This window comes from Podarcis filfolensis (genome assembly GCF_964270895.1).
Source record: "Podarcis filfolensis genome assembly, chromosome: 18".
NCBI classification, from domain to species: domain Eukaryota; kingdom Metazoa; phylum Chordata; class Lepidosauria; order Squamata; family Lacertidae; genus Podarcis; species Podarcis filfolensis.
Genome location: NC_139622.1, coordinates 5782884 through 5803657, shown reverse-complemented (window position 1 = coordinate 5803657; position 20774 = coordinate 5782884). Strand labels below are relative to the sequence as shown.

General features: G+C 47.8%; 1 protein-coding gene across 2 annotated transcripts in view; it reads right to left on the bottom strand.

Moving 5' to 3' along the window:
• KANK3 (KN motif and ankyrin repeat domains 3) overlaps nt 1-11700 on the bottom strand; it is a 32518-nt gene extending 20818 nt beyond the window's left edge. The window contains exon 1 of one of the 2 annotated variants that reach the window (XM_083594421.1): nt 11571-11700. The gene's annotated coding sequence lies outside the window, so the exon portion shown is untranslated. The other variant, XM_083594422.1, reaches the window with a different exon arrangement.
• Nucleotides 11701-20774: the final 9074 nt, after the last annotated feature.

Here is a 20774-nt window from a genome sequence, read left to right as displayed (position 1 = left end):
ATTTACCGTATTTTTTGCTCTATAAGACTCACTTTTTCCCTCCTAAAAAGTAAGGGGAAATGTGTGCGTGCGTCTTATGGAGCGAATGCAGGCTGCGCAGCTATCCCAGAAGCCAGAACAGCAAGAGGGATTGCTGCTTTCACTGCGCAGCGATCCCTCTTGCTGTTCTGGCTTCTGAGATTCAGAATATTTTTTTTCTTGTTTTCCTCCTCCAAAAACTAGGTGCGTCTTGTGGTCTGGTGCGTCTTATAGAGCGAAAAATACGGTGCCTTTCTGCCTAAGCTGAAATTTTCCAAGCGTCCCAATTTTCCAGGGACAGTTCTGGAATTACAAGAGACATCACAGATTCCGATTTGATCCCTGAATGTCCCTGAATTTACCTTTTCCTCCGCGTCTCGGAGAACAATTAGAAGTTGGCGCTTGTCTGTGTAGGGGCAAAAACGGAGCCCTCTTTATCCTGAAGATAAAATCCCTGACCAAATGAAGGAAACAGTGAAGCTGTCATACGAAGCCCTTCCTATAATTTTGAAGGGAAAAGTCACCCATCCACCTTAAATTATTTCATTGCAGTGCTTCCGTTTCTTAGGAAATGCATGGAGTGTTTATTCCTTTATTGTAAATGGAGCCTTACAGTGTCTACTCAGAAGTAAGTCCCACTGTATTCAATGGAGCTGACTCCCAGGTAACTAGGTCAAGACTGGGCAGCCTCACACCGCAATCCTACGCATTTTTACTCAGAACTAAGTCCTACAGAGTTCAATAGGATTTGGGAGGTGGGTGGCACTGTGGGTTAAACCACAGAGCCCAGGACTTGCCGATCAGAAGGTCGGCAGTTCAAATCCCCACGACGGGGTGAGCTCCCGTTGCTCGGTCCCTGCACCTGCCCACCTAGCAGTTCAAAAGCACGTCAAAGTGCAAGTAGATAAATAGGTACCGCTCCGGCGGGAAGGTAAATGGCGTTTCCGTGCGCTGCTCTGGTTCGCCAGAAGCGGCTTAGTCATGCTGGCCACATGACCTGGAAGCTGTCTGCAGACAAACGCTGGCTCCCTCAGCCAGTAAAGCAAGATGAGCGCCGCAACCCCAGAGTCGGACACGACTGGACCTAATGGTCAGGGGTCCCTTTACCTTTACCTATGTCCCTGATCATTCTCAGAGTTTCCATAATAATAATATTACCACCCCACCTTTTTTTCCATGACAGGGACTCAAGGCAGCCTGCAGTTACCATTTTTATTTCATTCCATTTATCTGTGGAAGGTGTTGCCCATGGCGGAAAAGTTGCAGTTTGCTCAAGGTGACCGATGTTGATGTGCGTGGGAGAAGCTTTCTGACGTGGGAAAGGATGTCCCTATTTTCATCGGAGAAATGTCGGAGGGTGCGCAAGTTCCATTGAAGGCAAATGGGAATGGCAGTATCCCAAGAGGGAAAGTCACACGGCCCCCTCCCCATTTATGTGACAATAGCCACTGGCAGCTATTTTGACCCAGCCATTTTTATCTGTATACCTTGTGCCCTGCTGACCTTATTTACAGGGAAATGGAGCCTTATCTGCTTTCTGGTACCCCTAGCCTCTGGGTTCGGCGGCATTTTAAGGGCCGGACGCTTTAATTAATTAACCTGTCAATTAAATTCCTACACTGGTGGAACGGGAGGCAGTGACAGCCTCCGGCCTAAAGGTAAAGGGACCCCTGACCATTAGGTCCAGTCAAGGCCGACTCTGGGGTTGCGGTGCTCATCTCGCTTTATTGGCCGAGGGAGCCAGCGTACAGCTTCTGGATCATGTGCCCAGCAGGACTAAGCCGCTTCTGGCGAACCAGAGCAGCGCACGGAAAGGCCATTTACCTTCCCACCGGAGTGGTACCTATTTATCTACTTGCACTTTGACGTGCTTTCGAACTGCTAGCTTGGCAGGAGCAGGGACCGAGCAACGGGAGCTCACCCCGTCGCGGGGATTCAAACCGCCGACCTTCCGATCGGCAAGCCCTAGGCTCTGTGGTTTAACCCACAGTGCCACTCGCATCCCTAAAGATGGCTTTAAAAGATTAGACAAATTCGTGGGGGCTATCGAGGGCCACCAACCACAACTATGATCTGCCTCCATGGTGGAACAAGACTGTTTTTCTGGTGCTCCAGAGGGCAGGACCTAAACTGGTGGGTCCAGGAGTTTCCAACTCAACATTAGGAAGAGCTTTCTGATGGTAAGAGCTGTTCAACAGTGGAACGGTCTTCCTCAGAAGGAAGGTGAGTTCCAAGGACTCTCCTTCCTTGGAATTTTTAAAGCAGAGGTTGGGTGGTCATCTGTCAGGGGTGCTTTCGCTGAGATTCCAGCATTGCCAGGGGTTGGACTAGACCAGGGTCAGCAACCTTTTTCAGCAGGGGGCCGGTCCACCGTCCCTCAGACCTTGTGGGGGGCCGGACTATATTTTGAAAAACAAATATGAACGAATTCCTATGCCCCACAAATATCCCAGAGATGCATTTTAAATAAAAGCACACGTTCTACTCATGTGAAAACACCAGGCAGGCCCCACAAATAACCCAGAGATGCATTTTGAATAAAAGGACATGTTCTACTCATGTAAAAAACACACTGATTCCCGGACCGTCCGCAGGCCGGATTGAGAAGGCGATTGGGCCACATCTGGCCCACGGGCCTTAGGTTGCCTACCCCTGGACCAACAATTCTATGATTCTAAACTCCTGCCCCCCAATTTTAGGCATCATTAGCCTCTGTGGCCAACATCACTGGCATGCCCTGAATTGGGCAAAACGGCTCACTTGGCATTGAACTGGTTTCGGAATTCTTCCCATTGTAAAACAACAACAACGTTGAGTTGGGTCACCAGTGCAGAATCCAAAATGGTTTTAGAAACACGGAGACCCTGAGAAGCATTCAAAGTGGCAGAGCTCTCTGGGAACGACAGGAAGTCGCAGGGAGCAAGATTCTGGGACTGGATCTGGGCCAGGAAGTGATCTCATTGTCTGTCGGCGCTGCAAGCATTGAGCCCAGATGGAGAAGGACCTCTCCCCCAGCAAAGAACGGTGCGGGTGGGAAAATAACTGTCCCCGGTGCTGTGAGCCAAAAGAAATGGGTGGGGAGAAGCCAGCCAAAAGCCAGTCCCACTTTATCAGGTCCAAAGAGGGTTACTTTCTGGATAACTCCTGGGCCAATGAAAACACAAGCCGGGTCCAGATCCCACGTCGCCCAGAGAGCCCCACACAAAGCAATAGATTTCACTGAGCATCACTGGATACAGATCACAGGCTTGGAAGTGGCTCGGGGTATCATCCAAGGTGTGGCAATGTGTATGTTGTGGAGAGGAGGGGGGAATGAAGATTGCCAAATTGGGTGGCCAGCTACAGGAGATCATGGGGCACCATTTAGGGCTTTGAAGGTCAGCACCAACACTTTGAATTGTGCTTGGAAACGTCCTGGGAGCCAATGTAGGTCTTTCAAGACTGGTGTTATATGGTCTCTTAAGCAGACAGATATATTGACCCATCGCCCTTTTGCAACCCAGTTCATGTTTCCAGCACGATTAGGCCATTTCCTATGGAAGCTTGTATCTCCAGGGACCAGCTCACGTCTTGCACCGGTTTTGAAACTGTTTTGCTTGTCCGAACCAGAGTGGCATAGTGGTTAGAGTGACCGACTGCACACAATTCTGAGCACAATTCAAAGTGTTGGTGCTGACCTTTAAAGCCCTAAATGGCCCTGTAGACCTGAAGGATTGTCTCCACCCCCATCGTTCTGCCCAGACGCTGAGGTCCAGCTCCGAGGGCCTGGTGGCGGTTCCCTCGCTGTGAGAAGCCAAGTTACAGGGAACCAGGCAGAGGGCCTTCTCGGTGGCGGCACCCGCCCTGTGGAACGCCCTCCCATCAGATGTCAAGGAAATAAACAACTATCTGACTTTTAAAAGGCATCTGAAGGCAACCCTGTTTAGGGATGTTTTTTAATGTTTGATGTTTTATCATGTTTTTAATATTCTGTTGGGAGCCGCCCAGAGTTGCTGAGGAAATGCAGCGGGGTATAAATAAGTCGTTGTTGTTACTGGGACAGACCAGGTGTGACCTTAGGGGCCAGTCGCTGCCTCTCCGCCCAAAGCTACGTCACAGGGTTTTTGTGGGAATTAAACAAAGAGGTGGAAAAATCATGTACAGTGGTACCTTGGGTTACATACGCTTCAGGTTTCATACGCTTCAGGTTACAGACTCCGCTAACCCAGAAATAGTGCTTCAGGTTAAGAACTTTGCTTCAGGATAAGAACAGAAATCGGGCTCTGGCGGTGCGGCAGCAGCGGGAGGCCCCATTAGCTAAAGTGGTGCTTCAGGTTAAGAACAGTTTCAGGTTAAGTACAGACCTCCGGAACGAATTAAGTACTTAACCCGAGGTACCACTGTATTGGGCTGCTTGGAGAAAACTGATGGGGTCTAAAAGGTCAGGAATAAAAACAAACGGGGGGGGAATAAGGAGCGCGGCTCCCGTGAAACCCCCCAGCCAGGATGGACTTCCCAGAAGAGGGAGGAGGAGTGGGGGACATGGAAAATAAACCCCATGAAAGGAAGTGGGACAGGGGTGGGAAGAATCTCAGCTTCCGTAAGAGAAGGGAAATTACAGAGGGCCTCCATCCGTTGTGGGAAGAAAACCATTGTCTTGCTCGGCACGACTGCCAAGATCAGCGGCCGGGCGACATCACAGGCTTCCTGGAGAGCAAATAGACAGCAGACTAACTGCTGGCTGAGCCAAACTCGTAATCCGTAGCCGCACACCCTTACTGAAAAGCACGGATGCGAGCAGAACGCTGCCACATATATTTGCTTTCCCCCCCATTTTGCAGGTCCCCGTCTTCCCACCTTTCAGGGTGCAGTATTGTATTGTATTGATCTTTATTACGGCCATTGGCCCATCACACGACAGTTTCCCATACCAACATAATGTACTTAAACCTCCAAATTTAAAAACCGCCAAAACTTACAAACAACAGACAAAAACCAAAGCAAAACAAAAACAAACGACCAACATCATACATTACAATAAATCTGTAACATAAACATCGCCCTCTGCTCATAAATTAGTAGAAGACATCAATGGTGATATCACCTAATTACATCCTAAAACATAGATCATAGTTTAAAGGGATTATCCGAGCCGCACAGGAGTCCGTTTCTCTTCTTTAGGGATAGGACGCTGATCAAGAATCTGGCAACCATGAGTGATCTTAGGGGGTCATCATCATTTAATAGATATCTCAGTTTGGCTTCATTCGTATCATTGGCAATTCCCTTTAGATATTGAGCAAGAAACTTGCTCCTGGCCGATGAGTGAAAAGCACAGTCAAGAATTATGGGATGCAACGATTCCGGCGCCCCACAATTACAATCACATAAGAGCGATATCTGTCCATTGGAGAATCTATTTCTCAGCACGTTCGATGGGAAGGTGTTGAATCTTGCCTTTACAAAGGCATATCTATGAGCCGAAGAAGTTAAGGAATTCAAATAGTTTGGGAGCCTTAAGAGGGGTAATAAACCAAGGTTTAGAGGTGAGCAGGTACCATTGCCCAAGATTTCAGGGTGCAGTGCAGGTGTGTGTGGGGAGCCTTAGACCCTCCAGGTGATGGGTAGGCAAACTAAGGCCTGGGGGCCAGATGCGGCCCAATCGCCTTCTAAATCTGGCCCACGGACAGTCCAGAAATCAGCGTGCTTTTACATTAGAATGTGCCCTTTTATTTCAAATGCACCCCTTGGTTATTTGTGGAACACCTTGCCTGGTGTTCTTACATGAGTAGAATGTGTGCTTTTATTTAAAATGCACCTCTGGGATATTTGTGGGGCATAGGAATTCGTTCATTCCCCCCGCAAAAAAATATAGCCGGCCCCCCACAAGGTTTGAGGGACAGTGGACCGGCCCCCGTCTGAAAAAGTTTGCTGACCCCTGGTCTAGGTCCTTGCTGAAGTACATCTCACAACAGCCCCAGCCAGCATGGCCAATGGCCAGGGAGGATTGAAGTTGAGAGTTTTAGTGTGGCAGCAGCTACACTTCGGAACTCCCTGCCGACTGAGATGGGCCATGGATTCCTCATTTGAGATTCCTGCATTGCAAGAGACTGGCTTCATTATTACCAGATAAATGAAGTTTTCAAACAGGACAGGAAAATTGGCTTCCAGGTGGAGAGATCAAAATTAGAAACAGAATTGTTGGAACCCATTACTAAGAATTTGTCAAGAATGTATAACTTGCTGTTGAAATGGAATACACAGGATGAGACGGTTAAATCAGCTATGATTAAATGGCACAAGACATTGGTCATGACATTATGTTTGCTGACTGGGAACAGTTATGGACTACCGGTATAAAGTTTACGGCATGTAATGCCTTAAGAGAGAACATTATGAAAATGATTTATAGGTGGTACATGACCCCAGTCAAGCTTGCAAAAATTTATCATTTGCCCAATAATAAATGCTGGAAATGTAATGAAACTGAAGGTACTTTCTACCACCTTTGGTGGACGTGCCCAAGGATCAAGGCCTTCTGGGAAATGATCTATAATGAAATTAAGAAGGTCCTTAAGTGTACCTTTCATAAGAAACCAGAGGCCTTTCTCCTGGGCATGGTAGGCCAATTGGTGTCAAGGAAAGATAGGACGTTTTTTATGTATGCTACAACAGCAGCAAGAGTTCTTTTAGCAAAGTATTGGAAGACACAAGAACTACCCACGCTGGAAGAGTGGCAGACGAAGGTGATAGACTATATGGGACTGGCTGAGATGACTGGCAGAATCCGCGACCAAGGAAAAGAGACAGTGGAAGAAGATTGGAAGAAATTTAAAGTTTATCTTAAGAACTGTTGTAAAATTAATGAGTGCTAAAATGTCATGGGTAATGTAAAACAGAATTGCAGTGACAAATAATTGGGTAAGAGAAAAAGGATTAAAGAAAGTGAATTATAAGTAATTGAAATTAGGGGTTGCTGGAAAAGTTTAAAACAGGGATGCAGAAAAGGGAGGTATGGGGAAGTCGTTGAAATAAGGTTTAAGAAAAAGAGGTTATGAAATTATACGTGTTTATATGTTTGTTTGTTTATGTGTTGTGAGTTGTATTGTGTTTTAATATATGTTGGAAAATCAATAAAAATTTATTTTTTTAAAAAAAGAGATTCCTGCATTGCAGGGGTTGGACTAAATGACTCTCAGAGGTCCCTTCCAGCTCTGCAATTCTACAGTTCTCTGACATCAGAGTACACATGCCGTTGTTGCACACTTTCCGGGGTCTGCTGAAAACATTTTTGTTTGTTTAGGCAAATCTGCCCTGATGCACAGAAGTTCCATGCCTTACAAACTTCTAGCTTCTGGTTGGTTTTAATTAGTTTTGATTTTTTTTTAAGACACCAGTTTTTAACTGTCATTTATTGATAAGTTTAATGAGGTGTTGTTGTTGTTTTTGGTAAACGGCTTTAAATAAAATAAAGGTAAAGGTAAAAGGACCCCTGACCATTAGGTCCAGCCGTGACCGACTCTGGGGTTGCGGGGCTCATCTCGCTTTATTGGCCGAGGGAGCCGGCGTACAGCTTCCGGGTCATGTGGCCAGCCGAACTAAGCCGCTTCTGGCGAACCAGAGCAGCGCATGGAAATGCCGTTTACCTTCCCGCCAGAGTGGTACCTATTTATCTACTTGCACTTTGACGTGCTTTTGAACTGCTAGGTTGGCAGGAGCAGGGACCGAGCAACGGGAGCTCACCCCGTCGCAGGGATTCGAACCTCCGACCTTCTGATCGGCAAGTCCTAGGCTCTGTGGTTTAACCCACAGCTTTATTTATACTAAAATTGTTAAGTGTTATCTTACAACAAATTGGGAGCTTTTGCAAAGCAAAATTGCAAATTCAAATGTATCCCTATTGTGTTTTATGACTTCCTTGATATTGTATGTGGGCTGGAACTGGTCTGCGACCAAAATAATAAAATTCACCAATTGTGCTCATTAGAAGCTGCAAAGGAAACTCACTCCAGAGACGGCCTTCACCTCAGCTTTTCATAGAATCATAGACTTGTAGAGTTGAAAGGGACCCTAAGGGTTTTCTAGTGACTAGTCCAACCCCATGCAATGCAGGAATCTTTTATCCAAGGTAGGGCTCAGACGTGAGTGGCGCTGTGGGTTAAACCACTGAGCCTAGGACTTGCCGATCAGAAGGTCGGCGGTTCGAATCCCCGCAACAGGGTGAGCTCCCGTTGCTCGGTCCCTGCTCCTGCCAACCTAGCAGTTCGAAAGCACGTCAAAGTGCAAGTAGATAAATAGGTACCACTCCAGCGGGAAGGTAAACGGTGTTTCCGTGCGCTGCTCTGGTTCACCAGAAGCAGCTTAGTCCTGCTGGCCACATGACCCGGAAGCTCCCTTGGCCAATAAAGCGAGATGAGTGCCACAACCCCAGAGTCGGCCACGACTGGACCTAATGGTCAGGGCTCCCTTTACCTTTACCTTTACTAGGGCTCAGACCCACAACCCCCCATCTCCTCTCAGTCTCCTCTTCTCCAGGCTAAACATACCCAGTTCCTTCAACCATTCCTCGTCAGGCTTGGTCTCCAGACCTCTCAATCATCTTGTTCACCCTCCTTCGCACAACTTCCAACTTGTCAATATCCTTCTTAAATTGTGGCACCCAGAACTGGACACAGGACTCCAGGTGTGGTCTAACCACACCTTGATCTGTGCACTCGTTTTAGGTAACCTAGAATAGCCTTAGCCTTTTTTGCTGCTGCGTCACACAGCTTTTCAGGAATGATAAAATGTTAAAATCTACCTGCTGAGAGGAGGAGCTGTTTGAAAATGGAAGGTGGTGAGCTCTCCTTCGCTGGATGATTCTAAACAGAGGTTGAGAAGCTGTCTGTCGGGGATTTTCTGTAGATGTGACTCCTGCATTGTAGGGGGTTGGACTGGATGACACCTGGGGTCCCTTCCAACGCTACCATCCCACGATTACTGTCATTTCTAAATATTAAACTGCTTTATCTCTGCACAATTGTCATCGGAAGGTCTGACGCCAATGCGTTCTAACGTGGGAAGCATCACAGAGAATGTGAGGAAGTTATATGTTGAAAGAAAATTTTATGAAAATGATGTACTGGTGGTACACTTATACCTCAGCTTACAGACGCTTCAGGTTGCATTTTTTCGGGTTGCGGACCGCTGAAACCCAGAAGTACCGGAACGGGTTACTTCTGGGTTTCGGTGCTCACGCATGCGCAGAAGCGCTAAATCGCATTTTGCACATGCGCAGAAGCGTCGAATTGCAACCTGCGCGTGCGCAGACGCAGGTTGCAAACACTGTGGGTTGTGAACGTGCATCCTGCATGGATCATGTTCGCAACCTGAGCGTCCACTGTATTTAACTCCTAGCAAATGAGCAAAAATGTATAAAACATGCTCAAATGTATGCTGGAAATGTAAGGAAAAAGAAGGCACCTTTTATCATATGTGGTGGAATTGTAAGGTAGTAAAAGGATTTTGGGAAATGATATATAATGAGTTAGGGATGCAGGTGGCGCTGTGGGTTAAACCACAGAGCCTAGGGCTTGCCGATCAGAAGGTCGGCGGTTCGAATCCCCGCAATGACGGGGTGAGCTCCTGTTGCTCGGTCCCTGCTCCTGCCAACCTAGCAGTTCGAAAGCACGTCAAAGTGCAAGTAGATAAATAGGTACCGCTCCGGCGGGAAGGTAAACGGCGTTTCTGTGCGCTGCTCTGGTTTGCCAGAAGTGGCTTAGTCCTGCTGGCCACATGACTCGGAAGCTGTACGCCGGCTCCCTCAGCCAATAAAGCGAGATGAGCGCCGCAACCCCAGAGTTGGCCACGACTGGACCTAATGGTCAGGGGTCCTTTATATAATGAGTTGGAAAAAAAATGTTTAAAACAACCTTTGTTATGAAACCTGAAGCCTTCCTTTTAGGAATTTTAGGTGCCGAAATCCCAAGGGAGCAGAAAAGACTATTTATGTATGCAACCACGGCTGTGCAGATGTTATTGGCCCAGAGATGGAAAGAAGATAAAGTTTCCACCAGAGAAGAATAGCGGATGAAGTCGATGGACTATGCTGAAATGGCTAAAATGACTGGAAGAATCAGAAATCAGGAAGAAAGACCAAAATTTTAATAAGGAATGGGGAAAATTTATAACTTACCTTAAAGACCATTGTAAACAGTTAAAATCGTTAGTAGGGTTGGAATAGCACTTGTCATTTAAGAGTGAATTCTGGACACAGTGGAGATGTAAAAGATTTGCACCATCATAAAAGATGAAGGAAATGATTAACAATAGGACCTGGATGGAAGTCCAGGAGATTCATTGGAAATTTGTATTTTTTTTAATGTTGGGTATATCTCTGTAAAAATTTGAAAACCCAAATAAATAAATTTCTTTTTTAAAAAGAGACAATGTGAGAAATTGACACCCCTCCCAGCTCCCATCCAGAGATGACAATCTCAGCTTTTATCTTTGGGCAAGTTCTCTTTCCTCCCTGCAACACTTTCCCCTGAGTGGTAAAACTCTTGATTTATCAGCCTTGGGGTCCAAGGCAGACAGGAAACCGGCTTCCTCTTCTAGTGAGCAGTCAGGAACCAGCGTGGAAAGCTGCCAAGGCAATTAAACCATCTGGTGCCAGAGAGAAAGAAGGAAAAACGGAATAATTTAAAGCTCTCTCACACACTCCCGTGTGACTCTTTTACCTGAGTTCACGGCTGGCTGAATATTAATAGAACCATGGAACTGTGGAGTTGGAAGGGACCCCCAATGGCCATCTAGTCTGACCCCCTGAAATGTTGGGCTAACCATCAGGTGCTCTTCCAAGACTCCAGCCACCCAACGCAGCTGTCCTGGTTTGGTCCTGTTCCCAGAATAACTTGAGTCCAGAAACCTCTCTTCAGCTCAGAAGTGAAAAGGTGGTTTTAAGTGGTGATTCTAAAACTCCACTTGCAAAAATGCCAGGGTGACTGGTAGTAGCGCCAGAGTCCCACCTCAAGAGTCCTACAGGGAATTTAAGAAGGCAGCCCAGTCATAGACGCTCAGAACCAAGTCTCAGGCTGTGAGATTCCTGCATTGCGAGGAATCCAACACTACAGATGAGCTTACTCCCAAAGTAAGTGTGGACAGAATTTCGTCTACACAGCACAGTTCTATACAGGATTACCCAGAATCAAAACCCTCGGCGTTCAATGCGCTTACGGAGACTCACAGCCAGATCCTATGCAGCGCAAAAAGTTCCAAGTTCCACCGACCTCATCCTTACTCAGAGGAGACCCGCTGGAATTGACAGGCCGGGAAGCAAGCCGTGTCTGTCGTGGGAACCCGCTGTGCGCACGGCAAACTCGGGGGCTTTACGCCCAAGTCAACCCGCAGAGCGCAACAGCTTTAAGGCTGGGAAACCGCGCTTTGGAGATCCATTGGAGACAGTGGGATGGGCTTCCGAGTAGACCAGCCCTGGCTGACCCGGGGCCAGGATCCCAGCACCAGATGAGCCCAGAAGACCCATGCGCGCCAGAGTTGCGCCAGTGCGCCTTTCCCCCTTCCGCATTCCGCCTTACCTGCTGCCGCGGGCTCAGCGCATCGCAGCGTTGCGCAGCTGCTCCGGGAGCCACCCGGGACGAAAGACGCGCAGGAGGCAGCGGCTGGGCTGCGAGAACATCTGGCCAATTAACAATGGAGGGCGGAGACTGCCTGGCCCAAAGGGGACTTTTTGGAGAAAGGTGGAGGCTTTCAGCCTAAGACACTGGCTCTCTTCCCCCCTCCCTCTGGGCCACACTTTCAGAATAAAAATTGGGTTTCACCGCACCGAGTTTGTTTTTTAATGGATACATTGGAAAACAAACAGAAATTTTGCACTGCTTGATTTAAAACATGGAACACTCCTTCTTTATGTGATCATGAGATATCCAGAAAGCTTAAAACAATGCAGGAATCATTCCCAAAATATAATTTTTCTTGCATAGGTACCTTAAGTATGTATGCAAACTCAATGAGAGGTGTCTGCTGGCTTTTGCGGGGAATCTCATTTAGAGATTAAATCTGATTTGAGACAAGCAAACTCTCATCTCCTCCCCAAGACAAAGGAGCCTTTATCTTTTCCGATCTGGATAGTATGCTATGTTACACCATACTGAAATGTTTAAATCAGTGATGGCCAAACTTGGCCCTCCAGCTGTTTTGGGACTACAACTCCCACCATCCCTAGCTAACAGGACCAGTGGTCAGGGATGATGGGAATTCAGGGCTGGATTTAGATGAAGATAGGCCCTAGGCCAGGGATGTGGGTGGTGCTGTGGGTTAAACCACAGAGCCTAGGACTTGCTGATCAGAAGGTCGGCGGTTCGAATCCCTGCAATGGGGTGAGCTCCCGTTGCTCGGTCCCTGCTCCTGCCAACCTAGCAGTTCGAAAGCACGTCAAAGTGCAAGTAGATAAACAGGTACTGCTCCGGCGGGAAGGTAAACGGCGTTTCCGTGCGCTGCTCTGGTTCACCAGAAGCGGCTTAGTCCTGCTGGCCACATGACCTGGAAGCTGTACGCCGGCTCCCTCGGCCAATAAAGCGAGATGAGCGCCGCAACCCCAGAGTTGGTCACGTTTACCTTCCTGCCGGAGCGGTACCTATTTATCTACTTGCACTTTTTTGGGTGCTTTCAAACCGCTAGGTTGGCAGGAGCTGGGACCGAGCAACGGGAGCTCACCCCATTGCAAGGATTCGAACCGCCGACCTCCTGATCGGCAAGCGCAAGAGGCTCAGTGGTTTAGACCGCAGCGCCACCCGCGTCCAAACTGTATAGGAAGGAAGCAGGAAATAGCTGATGGTTCCCACCCCAAAGGCTGCTTCAGGTCTGGGCGAATCATACAAAGGTAAAGGGACCCCTGACCATTAGGTCCAGTTGTGGCCGACTCTGGGGTTGCGGTGCTCCTCTCGCTTTACTGGCCGAGGGAGCCGGCGTACAGCTTCCGGGTCTTGTGCCCAGCACGATTAAGCCGCTTCTGGCGAACCAGAGCAGCGCACGGAAACACCGTTTACCTTCCTGCCACAGCGGTACCTATTTATCTACTTGCACTTTGACGTGCTTTCGAACTGCTGGGTTGGCAGGAGCAGGGACTGAGCAACGGGAGCTCACCCCATCGCGGGGATTCGAACCGCCGACCTTCTGATCGGCAAGCCCTAGGCTCTGTGTTTTAACCCACAGCGCCACCCGCGTCCCTGGGCAAATCATACACCCAAGCAAACAATGTTTTTCAGGTATGCATTGCTGAGATGATATTTCCGCTTCCTGAATGGGTACAGTTGCTTTTTTATGGATGTTCTCAGCAGGTACCTGTTAGTATTATTATTTTTATGGCTCCGTGTGTGGTTGTGCTGCCCTAAATCCAATGCTTTAAAGATCTGGATGTGGATGTGACCTCTCCACATCTGGTTCTCCAAGGTTTCAGAAAGGGGTCTTCGCCAGGCCCACCTAGAGACTCCTGGTGGTGAACCCGGGACTGGAGCTGTGGACTTTCCCCATCTCTTCTACGTTGCTTTGCATCTTCATCCAGGTTCTGAAAGCTTTTGCGCTTTATGTGCAACGCTGGGAAAGGCACTGCCTTTGGGGCACAGAAAACGTGATTATCTCACCAGCCCCGCCACAACGCCCCTTTGACATTTCAGACGGAGAGGGAAATAGCCGAGTTGGTTCGCCGCAAAGAACAGCCCTTGTCTTTCAGAACCGGGAAGTTCTGCCAGGGGACCAGAGGAACGGCAGGAGGAAGCATCCGTTTTTAGAACCATCTGAGAGCAGGACACCACACATTATCAAAGGGCCTTTCATGCACATATGTACTGAAAGGGCTGCGATTTTGGGAAAACAATCTTCCTATTCAATCCAATCTCCCCACCCCCTGCTCCCCATGTTATGATCAACAGCCTTCAACTTTCCATTCTGTTCCCCCCTTTTCTTCTTCCCAAAAATTTTATTGATTTTCCACATTTATCACAAAAAAGACATAACACAACACACAAGAAAGAAAAACACTACAATACACAAAACTAAATACAAAGAAAATTTGTATCTTTAAATGCCTAATTCTCATTACATTGACAACTGACTTCCTCGAATCCCCTCTAACTGAATTTCATTATATCACCTGTGTAACAGTTCTCCAAATTCATATTTCTAATAATATTAACTCCTTTCATTTACTAACATCTTCTCCTTTATTAATATTCTAATCCTTAATATTTACTACCACATATTCTTATTCTACCCCTAAGCCTATTTGTTACCTCCAAGAATTTTCTATTTATCTTATATCACAATATTTACCGTATTTTTCGCCCTATAGGACGCACCATCCCATAAGGTGCACCTAGTTTTTTGGGGGGGAAATAAAGGGGAAAAAATTTATTTCCCCCCCTGGCGCGGGGGAAGCCCGAGCTTCCCCCGACCCCAGCCCCCAGAACAGGCAACTCTCCGCAAGCCGTGGGAGCCCGGCGCTGGGCTCCCGCGCCTTGCGGAGAGCTGCGCCCAGCCTTCGGCATGCAGGCAACTCTCCGCAAGCCGCGGGAGCCCAGCGCCGGGCTCCTGCGCCTTGCAGAGAGCTGTGCGAAGTCTGGGCGTGCTGAGCTCAGCGCGCCCAGGCTTCAGCATGCAGGCAACTCTCCGCAAGCCGTGGGAGCCCGGCGCTGGGCTCCTGTGGCTTGCGGAGATCTGCGCGAAGCCTGGAGAGTGAGAGGGGTCGGTGCCTGCATTCGCCCCATAGGACGCACACACATTTCCCCTTCATTTTTGGAGGGGAAAAAATGCGTCCTATGGGGCGAAAAATACGGTAGCTAAATATTCTTTAAATTTCTTCCAGTCCTCCTCTGTCTCCTCCTCTTTCTGGTCGTGGATTCTTCCAGTCAGGTTGGCCAGCTCCAAAAAGTCCAATATCTTCATCTGCCATTCTTCTATTGTTGGCATTCGGTTCCCCTTTTGACCATCTACTGACCAGGGGAGCCAGATATAGGAGTGGAAGGGGCTTCAGACCCCTCAATATTGAGGAGCCCCCCCATACCCCACCCTCTCTGGCAAGCACCAGCCCATCATGGGGCAGGGGGGAGGAAGGTATGGCAATTTTCACCCTACTGACCACCCGCCAGTATAGATCTTTTAACATGTTATTATGAGTCTGTGGGTGCTAGACACCTTACAGGTGAAACTCGGAAAATTAAAACATCGTGGAAAAGTTCATTTGTTTCAGTAATTCAACTTAAAAGGTGAAACTAATATATGAGATAGACTCGTGACATGCAAAGCGAGATATGTCAAGCCTTTGTTATAATTGTGAGGATCATGGCGTACAGCTGATGAAAACCCCAAATTAACAACCTCAGAAAATTAGAATATTAAATGAAATCAGCAAAACAAGGATTGCAAATAGAGCAGTATTGGACCTCTGAGAAGTAGAAGCAGGCATATGTACTCAGTACTCGGTTTGGGCCCCTTTTGCATCAATTACTGCCTCAATGTGGCGTGGCATGGATGCTATCAGCCTGTGGCCCTGCTGAGGTGTATTGGAAGACCAGGATGCTTCAATAGCAGCCTTCAGCTCTTCTGCATTGCTCGGTCTCATGTCTCTCATCTTTCTCTTGGCAATGCCCCATAGATTCTCTATGGGGTTCAGGTCAGGCGAGTTTGCTGGCCAATCAAGCACAGCAATCCCATGGGCATTGAACCAGGTTTTGGTACTTTGGGCAGTGTGGGCAGGTGACAAAGTCCTGCTGGAAAATGACGTCAGCATCCCCATAAAGCTTGTCTGCGGAAGGAAGCATGAAGTACTCCAAAATCTCCTGGTAGACGGCTGTGTTGACCCTGGACTTAATGAAGCACAGTGGACCAACACCAGCTGATGGCATGGCTCCCCAAATCTCTTTTCTGATGAGAGCAGCTTTTGTATCTCATTTGGAAACCAAGGACCCAGAGTCTGGAGGAAGAATGGGGAGGCACACAATGCCAGATGCCTGAAGTCCATCGTGAAGTTTCCACAGTCTGTGTTGATTTGGGGAGCCATGTCATCAGCTGGTCCACAAGTCTATCTCATATATTAGTTTCACCTTTTAAGTTGAATTACTGAAATAAATGAACTTTTCCACAATATTCTAATTTTCTGGGTTTCACCTGTAAATTCCTGGGTCTAATAGGTGTGAGACTTTAATCGATGCTTGGAGTGTTAAAACCAGGAAATAGCTGGACCCTGTGTATTAGGCTCAGAGACCAGGGGCTGCCTTGAGGACCCCCAAAGAGAGGGGGGAGATGAGGCTGAGGGAGCACTCCACAAGGGAGGGTGTTCAAAAATGGGTGAGGGGCTACTGGCTCTGCAGTCAGTGGCTGACATAACTCGGCTCCTGAGCCTCACAGGGGTGCCAAAGTAGTTGGTCAAGGGAGCCATGGACTCAAAAGATTGAAAACCTTTGCTTTACGAGGCAAGTTCTGAGAAACCAAGTTACAGGGAACCAGGCAGAGGGCCTTCTCGGTAGTGGCGCCCTCCCTGTGGAACGCCCTCCCACCAGATGTCAAAGAGAACAACAACTACCAGACTTTTAGAAGACATCTGAAGGCAGCCCTGTTTAGGGAAGCTTTTAATGTTTGATGTATTACAGTATTTTAATTTTTTTTTGGAAGCCGCCCAGAGTGGCTGGGGAAACGCAGCCAGTTGGGCAGGATATAAATAATAAATTATTATTATTATTAATAATAATAATCATAATAATTTTGTGGCTGAAAGTCTGGACTCCCACCAGGTTTTCTTCTCCCACCCCACCTCCTTTAAAATACAAGTAGTTTTGAGTCACTAGTTGTTCTCGTGTTTATAGTTTAAATCAGTCAAGTGGCCAATTTTATTTTGTTTTGCTGCAGAAAGCCCTTATTTGCACCAGGTTTCCTTCTTTTTTCACATTAGAACAGTTAAAGAAGTCAGTTTTCCTCCTCTTTGCAGCTTAAAACACTTAAATGGCCAGTTCAGATTCATTTTGTGGTCGAAACTCTGGACTTCTGCCAGGTTTCCTTAAAAAACAACACCCTTTAAAACAGTTCTGGTCACCCGTTTTCCTTCTCCTTGAGGCTTTAACCATAGCTGTCAACGTTTCCCCTTTTTAAAGGGAAATTCCCTTATTCCGAATAGGGTTACTCGCAAGAAAAGGGAAAGGTTGACAGCTATGGCTTTAACCGTTAAATAGATCAGAATCAGGACTTTCCAAGAGTTAACTGCTGACTTGTATCTTAGCAAGCATGTCCATGAGGTGTAGAAACGAATTTTCCGTGTGAATTTCAGGGCTCCTGTATTTTGCCTTAAAAACAAAAATAAAGCTATAAAGTAAAGGTAAAGGGACCCCTGACCATTAGGTCCAGTCATGGCCGACTCTGGGGTTGCAGCGCTCATCTCGCTTTACAGGCCGAGGGAGCCGGCGTACAGCTTCCGGGTCATGTGGTCAGCAGGACTAAGCCGCTTCTGGCGAACCAGAGCAGCACACGGAAACGCCATTTACCTTCCCTCCGGAGTGGTACCTATTTATCTACTTGCACTTTGACGTGCTTTCGAACTGCTAGGTTGGCAAGAGCAGGGACCGAGCAACAGGAGCTCACCCCGTCGTGGGGATTCGAACCACCGACCTTCTGATCGGCAAGCCCTAGGCTCTGTGGTTTAACCCCCAACGCCACCCGTGTCCCAAGCTATTCTATAAATGTGAGTAAATAACAAAGGTTCGTACAGTGAAAGCTAAGTAGTTATGTATGGAAGTGAGAGCTGGATGATAAAGAAGGTTGATCGCTGAAGAATTGATGCTTTTGAATTATGGTGCTGGAGGAGACTCTTGAGAGTCCCATGGACTGCAAGAAGATCAAACCTCTCCATTCGGAAGGAAATCAGCCCTGAGTGCTCACTGGAAGGACAGATCGTGAAGCTGAGGCTCCAAGACTTTGGCCACCTCCTGAGAAGAGAAGACTCCCTGGAAAAGACCCTGATGTTGGGAAAGGTGGAGGGCACAAGGAGAAGGGGACGACAGAGGACGAGGTGGTTGGATAGTGTTCTCAAAGCTACAAACATGAGCCTGACCAAACTGCGGGAGGCAGTGGAAGACAGGAGGGCCTGGCGTGCTCTGGTCCAGGGGGTCACAAAGAGACGGACACGACTAAACAACTAAACAACAACAACATTTATAACAACATTTGTTTTCAACCTGCTTGCGGAGACTATTTGAGATCATAAAGTAGACAAGAATATGAGGAAAACAACAAAGAGAAGATGGAATAGAACTGTGAATACTATTTGGACAGAACTGTGTATATTAAAGCAGCAGCAAGAGAGATGTTTGGATCCCTTTTGGAGCTCGAAGTATGGGTACCCCCAACAAAAAATTTAAAATTTGGCTGTGTAATTTGGAATTAATGTGATTTGGAATTAATGTGATTTGATTGGCCTGTTAATAAAAATTATTTAAAACAACCACCACAACAACAACATTTATACATTTTATATGCTGTATGAATTAATCTACAATAAATTAAATGCAACATTTATAAAACAGAGAGGGACCTAAGCTGCATTTTAAATATATATTTTATACCGGCAGAATCCGAGACCAGGGAAAAGAGACGGCGGAAGAAGATTGGAAGAAATTTAAGGACTATCTTAAGAAACATTGTAAAATTATTGAAGGCTAGAACGATGTTGATTCAGAAATTAAGTGGTTAAAGCTGTAATGATTATGTGATTAAGAAAAGAAAGGTTAAAAATTATACAGAAATTAGGGGATGGATTTGCTGAATTGACTTAATTAGAGAATGGAATACAGAAAGGGGAGGTATGAGGAGGTCGGGAAAGTAAGTTTTATGAATATAAGGGATGGAAATTATACTTGTTTTGCATGTGTTTTGTTTGGTTTGTATGTATTTTCATTGTTCTTGTTTTTTTGTTTTGTTTTGTTTTTTCTATTTTATATAAATTCCTAAAACCTTAATAAATATATTATAAAAAAATATAAAATATATATTGAAATATACTCAGAGTCGCAAAGTGATTTCATGCTCTTTATTCAGCTCATAGTGGTGAGGAGGAATGAATGGAAGTCCCCTCAAAGTATCTGCTTTATATACATTATTTACACAATGGGCTGCACATGATTGGCTAATTCCGGAATTCTACTGTAAGCCAATCAGGTTGTGGATTCACTTCTATCTGGAGCATGATTGGGTGGTTCCTGCCAACCAATCATACTGCTGCATTGCTCTAGGACCAATCAGACTGCTGCATTCTGAATCCTATTGTTCTAGGACCAATCAGACTGCTGCAATTTGGATCCTATTGTTCTAGGACCAATCAGACTGCTGCAGTTTGGATCCTATTCAACTCAGTACATAACATATATTTTATAAATGACACCAGTTACTTCGATGCCACCAAGATGCAGAACGCCCTACCCACGTGCGCCCCCTAAAGGAAGACTCCATTGCCCCACGTGCCTTCAGCTCCGCGCATGCGCTCTGGGGAGTTCGATAAATCAGCGTGGTAAGAGCGAAGCCGCGCTCTCATTTCCCAGCATGCCTTGCTGTGCCCTCTCTTTTCGGTCGTTGCGGGCGCTGGGTACTTCAAGCCCCAGCATGCCATGCGCTAGAGAAACCCCCCCCCGCTGAGGAAGTTCGCATAGGCAACTCCACTTCCCGGCGTGCCTTGCGCGCCAGCCTCTCTCCCTCTCCGTTATTTATGACCGAAAGAGCCGAGGAAGGAGGCCTCTGGCTTGCCGTCTGAGGGAAAAGCACCATGGAAACGCCCGGATATAACAACACAGATGGGGAAATCACTGAGGGACGATCACGGTGGCCATTTCCCGTCGTGCCTTGCGCGCGCGGTCGGTTGGGATACGCAGTCCACCATTTCCCAGCATGCCTTGCGGTTGGGGCGAAAGAGTATTAGTTCACCACAGGGCGCCTTGACTCCGTTTCCCAGCGTGCTTTGCGGTTCCGGCCTTAGGACAGCCGAGATAACTGTGAGGAGGCGGCAGCCGCCTTCATTTCCCAGCGTGCCTTGCGGCTCTAGCCTATTAAAAGCCGAGTCGACTGTCAGGGAAGGAGGCAGGCCCTCGCTTCTTTGAACTCATTTCCCAGCGGTCCTGGCCTGAATTAGCCCCATGAGAGAACGCAGGGAGCCCCGGCGCCCCAACTCCTATTTCCCGGCCTCTCCTTGCGGCGGCGGACTCCATTTCCCAGCGTGCCTTGCGGTTCCGGCCTTAGGACAGCCGAGTTAACTGCGAGGAGGAGGAGGAGGCGGCCTCCATTTCCCAGCGTGCCTTGCGGTTCCGGCCTTAGGACAGCCGAGTTAACTGTGAGGAAGCGGCGGCCTCCATTTCCCAGCGTGCCTTGCGGCCCTAGCCTATTAAAAGCCGAGTCGCCTATCAGGCGCCTTAACTGCTATTTCCCGGCGCTCCTTGCGGCGGCTGCGGCGGACTCCATTTCCCAGCGTGCCTTGCGGCCCTCGCCTATTAAAAGCCGAGTCGCCTATCAGGCGCCTTAACTGCTATTTCCCGGCGCTCCTTGCGGCGGCTGCTGCGGCGGACTCCATTTCCCAGCGTGCCTTGCGGCCCTAGCCTATTAAAAGCCGAGTCGCCTATCAGGCGCCTTAACTGCTATTTCCCGGCGCTCCTTGCGGCGGCTGCGGCGGACTCCATTTCCCAGCGTGCCTTGCGGCCCTAGCCTATTAAAAGCCGAGTCGCCTATCAGGCGCCTTAACTGCTATTTCCCGGCGC